General features: G+C 47.8%; 1 pseudogene; it reads left to right on the plus strand.

Annotated features, from left to right (window-relative positions):
- On the plus strand, positions 1-372 carry LOC130483361 (V-type proton ATPase subunit e 1-like; annotated as a pseudogene).
- The last annotated feature ends 8,107 nt before the right edge of the window (positions 373-8,479 follow it).

The raw sequence follows: 8,479 nt of genomic DNA on the forward strand, positions 1-8,479 counted from the left end.
ATGGTGTACGGCGGCCTTGTGGTGCCTTATCATTCTCATGAGTGTTTTCGGGGGGGGGGGCGGTCGGTGGTGTCCTCCCGTGATTCTTGCCTAAAGGGCCTAATAGGGGTGTTATCAACACAATGCTGGTGACATGTTCTGTTTGCTGCTACCTCTTTTGGCTGATTGCAATCCTGGCTCAGCTCAACCCTCTGTTTGGACCACAGCTAAACCATGAAGTGATCTGGTATCTTAACCTTCACTGGCATTGATAATGCCCACTTCTACTACAGTGGGCTATGAATTTGTAAAGCTCCAATGATCCAAAGGTGCCTTTAATGTACACTGAACCATCCAAGACTACTTTAATGCCTTACTACCTGATCTGTTAAAAAAAAAATGCTTAAAACACTTCCTATGTTTTTTTTACACCTCCGAAAGTACCTGACAAATACTGTGTACCTCTTCAGTATACTTTTGTACATTGTTATGAAATGTCCCACCTCTTTCCATTGCCGCACCAGGGCAGCTGGAAAGGAGCACTGTCTCACTCCAAATGTTTGTCTTCCAATCTTGAAACTGTCTGTTGTATCCTTAAAAATAGACATGGTTGCTTATGAAGATGGGAGATTGTATCTCAAATCTGAAATACATTTTTTTCCCTCATTGTAAAAAAAATGTTTTCCCAAGACCAAGTAGGAATTACTTTGTCCTTGTCAAGCAAGGGTCAGCTACAAAAATATTACAGGCTAAATTCTGGCCTGAAGTCAGTATTTGTGAACAGTCTCAGGCAGGTCTGGAGATGCAGCATTCAAATGTTCTAAATAAATATGCAGCCAAATGACTTCCAGATGGTCCATTGAGGTCTACCTTTCCTTTCCTTTCTCCCTTAGAAGCCCCTTGATTCATAAATCTTGAGCAGCATAATTCTAAATCTATTGTTTAAGGGATATTAAGGACTGAGATAAATTTTGCCAGTGCCAATGTAACCTTAGGATCACTGTCACTTAACAAATAGGGTATTAGCTCAGACACAGAGTTACTAGTCCAGTCCTTTAGAAGAGGAATAATATATCTTGATCTTAGATCCTCATAAAATCGACATTCCAGGAGCATGTGTGCTAGAGAATCAATAGAACCAGAAGAACATGGGCAGGTCCTTTCCAAGTATGGTAGGTTCATGTATGTACCTTGCATAACCATAGAAGGGTTAGCATTCAGTCTAGCAAGAAAAAAACCTCTTAAGAAACTAGGAGTTCTCAAGAAATAGGTATAAATTGGCAAGCAACGTGGGGAAGAATTCCAAAGAACTGAGATGAGCAAATGAAATGAGCAGGGAACAATGAACTAACATAATCAGTCTCTTTAATACATTTTTTTATTTCAGAGAAGGCCTCTGATTTCCCAAGATCTCTTATCATATCCCCCAATATACCTACAAATGGCAATTTCTCATCAACATTTTTTTGCCATGAGGATCTATATGTGTCATGTCTCAAGAAAACTAGATATATTGTCGAAGGCTTTCACGGTCAGGGTTCATTGGTTCTTGTAGGTTATCCAGGCTGTGTAACCGTGGTCTTGGTATTTTCTTTCCTGACGTTTCACCAGCAGTGTGGCAGGCATCTTCAGAGGAGTAACACTGAAGGACAGTGTCTCTCAGTGTCAAGTGTGTAGGAAGAGTAATATATAGTCAGAAAGGGGTTGGGTTTGAGCTGAATCATTGTCCTGCAAAAAGTATCAAAGGTAATGTGCCAATCATTGTCCTGTAAGTATCAAGAATCCTACAGGTTTCCAGTTTTAGTTCCAGGGTGTGTGTGTGTTTTATTATTATTACGGCATGTAGACTGGGGTGACCCATTCGGCTTGCTTGGCGGATTGCGCTCAGCCAGAGCAGGGAGCGGGATGAGAAAGGTGGCTGGGGGCTCAGCAGGGAAGCCAGCCAGCTGCCCGTGGGCTTCTTCGGGAAAGGCAAGCCACTACAAGGGTCGCGGAAAGCACAGGCCCAGCCCGCAGCTTCCTTCCAGCGGCAGCCGTCCCGGCTTGCGGACCAGGGGGAGAGATCTGAGGGCACAGAGGGTGCCCAGCAAAATGCCAGTGAGCTCCTTCTCCTCCCCCCTTCCGACGGCTCTTCTTCTTCTTCGCCTTCTCACTCTCTTCTTTGCCATTTCTTTTTTGAAACATTTACAAATCCCTGTTACCTACTCACTTTCTCTTTTCTTCCTTTTAAAACATTTTTCTTCTCCGGCCATTCTTCCCTTTCCCAGTTTGTCTCTGTCCTTTCCCCCTTGGAAACCCCCCCACTTTCCCCTCTCGCTTCATCCCCTCCATGCAACCTTCCAGCTCCAGAAAATCACTATATTGGCAGCTGTAAAGAAAAAAATAATAATTAAAAAGTGGTTCCCGTCTGCCAGAATGTTCGCACCAAGAGATCAATTTACTTAGAAGGCCACCTATTTGCATTTTCACAATGGCTGCAAGTCAGCAGCAAACTCATGTGTGAATAATTGGCCATAGCTTAAAGGTAAACAACCATTCTCTTGCTTCAAGAGACATTTGGCCAAATTCTGAAGGAAGGACAACACCAGTAACACACTGAGGGGCATTTAACAGCCTCCATAAAAACTGAAGCAAAGGACGATCTATAGACTCATTAACAGTAGTTATCCAAATAGCAGCACCAAAAAGAATAATTGGAATAATTTTAGATTAAACCCTCAAATTGCTCCAAGGATATATTTCCCCCCTTTCATATAAAAACAATTGCTCCCACACCAGGTGTGCTTTTATTAGATACAGCCTTTTGGTGGAAGTTCTGCCTTGCCTCACCTACCACAGGGCTTGGTTAAGGCCAGGTGCTGCCCTGTCTCGATTCATGCTGGTGCGGTCCTGAGTGCTGCTGCCTGCCTTGCCTCAAGCAGCCACTCTGTTCAGGCACCACTGTCTGCCTCATGTCACACAGGGCTTCGCTGGGGCACCACCATCTGCCTTGCCTCACATTATGTGGGACTTGGCTGGGACAGGTGCCACCATCTGCCTTGCATTGACTTGTGTGGGGCTTGGCTGGGCTAGGTGCCACTGTCTGCCTCACCTTGTGTGGGGCTCAGCCGTGCTGGGTGCCGCCATCTCTCTCCTAGCTTCATGTAGGCTTAGCCTGGGTGCTGCCATCTGCTTTGCCTTGCATGGGGCTTGACCAGGTAAGGCAACAGTGACTGCCTGTCCCCAACCTTTTACTGACAGAAACCAAGCCTATTGTAGTTGCCTAGCAATGGCCACTGAGGACATCAGTTTTTTAAAGCTAATAGGTGCTTCATTTATAAATTTAGGGTTTTATAATCTCCCCATTATTATTTTTTATTATTTCAGTGGGACCAAGCCAGGTGCCACCACCACGTCCCCTGTCTTGCCTCTCACACGGGGCTCTCGGGGGCTGGGCTCTGTCTCCCTTGCCTCGCTGCAGGATGTCTGGGCATTACCTCTCTCACCTTGTGTGGGGCTTGGGTAGGTTGGGGTCAGCTCTTCTGTCAGAAAGCTGGCTGGCCCAGGTAGAGAGGGAGGCCATCAGCCCACCAGGTGTTGTCCTGGCACTTTTAATGGTCAATCTGGCCCTGCCTGTGAGTTAAGATTGGCTTAGAACCCAGAGAGTTTCCAGGTCAGAATGGGGATTTAAGGTCCTAGCCTGAAACTGGCTTTAATAGGATGGCTGCTGTTGAACATTAGCAAGCAGCCAGACATAGGTGAGTCATGCAAGTCATGTGGCATCAAGTCACCCGGTGGGCCTGGCACCAATGAATCCTCCCTCAAAGGCTAAAACAGCTGTCATTAAGGGAGGGCACCTTGGACCAGGCCTGATTAGGGTTGCCAGCTCCAGGTTGAGAAATTCCGGGAGATTTTGTGGTGGAATCTGAGGAGGATAGGGTTTGGGGAGGGGAGAGGCCTCAGCTGAATATAATGCCATAGAGTCCATCCTCCAAAGCAGTGTAAGCACTTGCCCTATCGAGAACCACTAACCACAGCAGGAGACGAGATTGTCCAAAGAAGCTGGTTTAATGGTCGCATAGGTAAGCAGAGCATAAAGAACCCAAGACAGCAATGGAGCAAACTGGCTTGCACTTGATAATATAAAAGCATTGAAAAAAGCACTCCACAGTACAGTACAGTTTCAGGAGATTACAGATTACAAACAGTACAGAGGCGCCGCTGTTCCCACGGACTTCTGTCGGCTTCAAAGAGACCAAGAATGCAAAACAATCCTTGAAGGCAAGTTGATGAGAAAACGAAACTAACCGAAATACAGACCTGACATTCTGCTCCCCTTAGGGCCCCCTCCCGTTCTGCAAGGGGGATGGTTTATGGGGGTAGGCGGTGTGGAAGGCGTGCACCAAGTGTGGGGCAGAGACATCCTGTGCACGCACCCATTCATCGTAGGCAGGGGGGAAGTGTTTCCAACGAACCAGATACTGCAGAGAACCGTGACGTACACGAGAGTCCAAACTTTTTGACACTTCAAAATGCTCCTCCCCCCCCCCACCATCACAGGCTGCTCAGGAGGTGATTCCGGGTGCCAATCTGAGGAGGCGACATGAGGCTTGAGGAGACTGACATGGAAGACAGGGTGGATACGCCTAAAGGTCTTAGGGAGAGTCAGTTCCACAGTGACGGGGTTAATTATCCGGGCAATGGGATATGGCCCCACGTACTTGGCACTGAGCTTATGGCAAGGTCGAGTGGACCGCAGGTTCCTGGTGGAAAGGTACACTAAGTCACCAATCTGAAAGTCTTTGCTGGGAGAGCGATGCTTATCTGCTTGAGCTTTATATTTGCGTTTGGCTCTGTCCAGAATTTTTATTAGCCAGGGCCAGGTGGTGTGGATAGCTTGAGTCCAAGAGGCCACATTGACATTTCCTTCCCCCCCGTTACATCTACACGAGCAATAGGACCGAAATCTTGACCATACACAGCGTAGAAAGGACTAAAGCCTGTGGATTGATGTACAGCATTATTGTAAGCATATTCTGCAAAAGGCAGTAGTTCAACCCAATCATCTTGATGATAATTGACATAACAACGTAAATAACATTCCAATACAGCATTGACACGTTCAGTTTGCCCATCCGTTTGGGGGTGATAAGCGCTAGATAAACCCTGTTCCACCCCCACCAACTTGAGGAACGCCTTCCAAAATTTAGCCACGTAGGTCACTCCGCGGTCGCAAATTATCTTACGCGGAAAGGAATGTAGACGGAAAACATGTGACAGGAAAAGGCGGGCCAACTTGGGGGCGGAGGGGATACCCGCACACGGAACCAAATGTACCTGTTTGGAAAACAAATCAGTAACAACCCACAGTACAGTTTTCCCCTCACTAAGTGGGAGGTCGGTCATGAAATCCATGGCAATCACTTCCCAGGGTCTGCTGGGAATTTCCAGTGGTTGTAACAGTCCCGGTGGCTTGCCTTGGGATCGTTTGACAGTGGCACAAATGGGACAGCTGCGAACAAAGGAATCCACATCCGTGCGCTTGCCCACCCACCAAAATTGCCTGCGTAACAAGTGAAGGGTTTTCAGGAAACCAAAGTGCCCTGCCGTCTTAGCTCCATGGGCCAATTGCAGGATCTCTCTCCGAAGTATTTTAGGCACGTACAATTTTGAGTCTTTGTACCAACAACCACCCCGTTCAAGCAAGCCTTGGGGTAGTGTCTGAGCGGTGCGTTCGGCCAGGCATTGAGTACGAAGGGAGTCCAGGAAGGAGTCGGACAATATCAAAAAAAAAACCCCCGCAGAAGAGGGTGAATCACGAGCCTTCGGCGGTGGCGACGGAGTGGGGGGGGTACCGGTTGATGTGGGACGCTGGTGACAGGCGGTGCGGGTGGGTCTGGTGAGGGAGTCGGCTCTTTTGTGCTCGGCGCTCTGTTGTTCATTGCTTGGGTCTGGGACTGGAGCAAAGTTTGGGACCGAGTCTTTACAGCTAGCACGGGCAGAGCTCCTCTGTGCGCCGGGGTGAACAAAGAGTCCGTAGGACGGTCGATCTTTACTGGATATTGGGGTAACCTGGAAAGAGCATCAGCAAGCACGTTTTGCTTCCCAGGCACATGTTTAAGTACAAAACGGAATCGAGCAAAGAAGTCAGCCCAACGCTGCTGTTTTGCGGACAGTTTGTGGGTCCCCGTGAGGGCCTCTAGATTTTTTCTCCAGGTGGACAGATCTCTGTCATCTGGAGCTCAGCTCTAATGCTGGGAGATATCCAGGTCTCACCTGGAGGTAGAATCCCTAGGCTCTGCAGAAGCCACTAGGTGACTCGATACCACCCAACTTGCATGACTCAACCAGGCTTGGCATCTTGCTTCTTTTTAACAGCAGCCACTTGAAGAAAGCCAGTGTGATGTAGCAGTTAGGGCTTCAGAATAGGGCCTGGGGGACCCAGGTTCAAATGACTACCTTGCTGTGGAAGCCCACTGGGTGATTAATGACCAGTCACATACATTCAGCCTAACCTACCTCACAGGGTTGTTGTGTGAATGATGACCCCCTTCCTTCCTACTATCTCCCAGTAATAAGTCTTTGTGTTGAGGGGGAGAGAGAGGGACATTGCTTACTTGCTGTCTGCCTGCATGTGTTATTTGGAGATTATTTTTCTCCTTCTCAGTCCCCACCTTATTTTACCTCAGAAGAGAATTATGACACCAGAGGCTTCTTAAAGTTAACAAAGAAAACAGAGAAATTTATTAACCAGAATTCAAGCAGATTTTGAGGGAAAACTATATTGGAGGGAAAGCATAAAACCATATATATATATAGTTTCCAATATAGTTTCCCTCCAATATAGCCAAATACGAACTAAACTCTCTTTGAAGTAAACTTTTTAAATATGTGTGTGTGTGTGCGCGTGCATGCATGCGTGTGTGTGTGTGTGTGTGTGTGTGTATACACACACACACACACATACACATATTTACAAAGTTTACTTCAAAGAGAGTTTAGTTCGTATTTGGCTTAGATGTTTCTCAAGTTACATTATTTAAGATATTTGTTCACCAACTTAGTTCTGTTCCCCAGAACTCCTATAGATGTTTCACTGAGTCTGCCGCCAAGGGAGAGACCATCCAGTCTCTATTCCCCAGAGAAACACAGAAGTATGGAGATTTCCCTAAATCTCTCTTCCCGTTCTCCCTACTGGACTACCCCACCCCAGCGGCAGCCATCCCTTCAGACTCCCCTGTATTCTGGAATAGCTCCTTCCCAGAGACTGAGGAAAGGGCCCCCTTCCCCTCCCAGTCTCCATCCTGTCACTCCACAGGTTGAGTGTTTCGCTAGGGGCCAAAGCTCGAACCTCCACTGCCCCCCTCAGGTTCTGTCCAGATGTAAGCTCTAGCCCTGCGGCAAAACCATAAACAGAATCCAGCAGACTGCAAGTCCATGAAAGCAGTTTTATTTGGTTAGAATCGACAGGTTTCAGAAGCCATATTCAAAAGGACACTAGTATGGGGCAAAGGCAAGGTGCAGAGAATATATGGAAAAGCAACAGGAGATAACTGGTAACCCAGGCAACCCCCCCTCCCAGAGGCAGGAAGGAGCACTTGGCAATTCCCACAGTATGGGAATATATGAAGACTAAACACGGGGCACAGATTGGCCTTGGACAGAACAGCACAACAGCACCTGGGAGCAGCACAATCGCACTACCCCATACCATCCTCATGGCTTGCTCCTGACACCAGAGTCATTCTCAGTTGCTGCTGCTTCTTCACTCAGGTGACCAATCTCTGAATTCTTCCCCCCCCCCCCCAGAGCTCAGAGAGTGAGTCCTCTGGCTCTGCCCACTCCTTGTTTCTCAGCTTCTGCTGAAGATTAACCCTTCATCTATCACATGTGGATTAAAAGGAGGAGAGGAGAATAATGTAAGCTGCTTTGGTCCACACTGTGAAGAAAGGTGGGGTATGAAGTAAATAAATAATAAATATAGCTGAAGATAGGCGGCAGAAAAGTTAGGTTGTTGAATGGCTGAGAAGAGAATTGGGCAGGGAAAGGGGAGAGGATATGGGGGTTTCCAGGAGGAGGGAAAGAGGAAATATTATAGGGAGGGGGATACAGGGGAAGGTGCTCCCCCCCACAAGTCCTCAAGGGTTCCGTACCATGCAAGTTGGCCTGGCCCAGTAGCCAGCACCACACAACTGGGCCACTGTTTTCCTGCATGGAGTCCACCGGGGGAGGGAGGTAAAGCTGAAGACAGAGAAGCAGATAAAGGTAGGTCAGCTGTTAAGAGGGAAGGAGGTATGGTTACCAACTCCAGGATAGGAATACCTGGAGAATAGGGAGGGTGGAGCCTGTGGAGGGTGGGGTGTGAGGAGGTGTGGGACTTCAATGGGGTATATTGCCATAGAGTCCACCTTCCAAAGTGGCCATTTTCCCCACGTAAACGGATCTCTGTCACCTTGAAATCAGTTCTAATCCTAGGAGATCTCCACCACAACCTGGAGGTTGGCAACTCAACTTCCAGGGG

The sequence above is a fragment of the Euleptes europaea genome, chromosome 10, assembly GCF_029931775.1.
Source record: "Euleptes europaea isolate rEulEur1 chromosome 10, rEulEur1.hap1, whole genome shotgun sequence".
NCBI lineage: Eukaryota > Metazoa > Chordata > Lepidosauria > Squamata > Sphaerodactylidae > Euleptes > Euleptes europaea.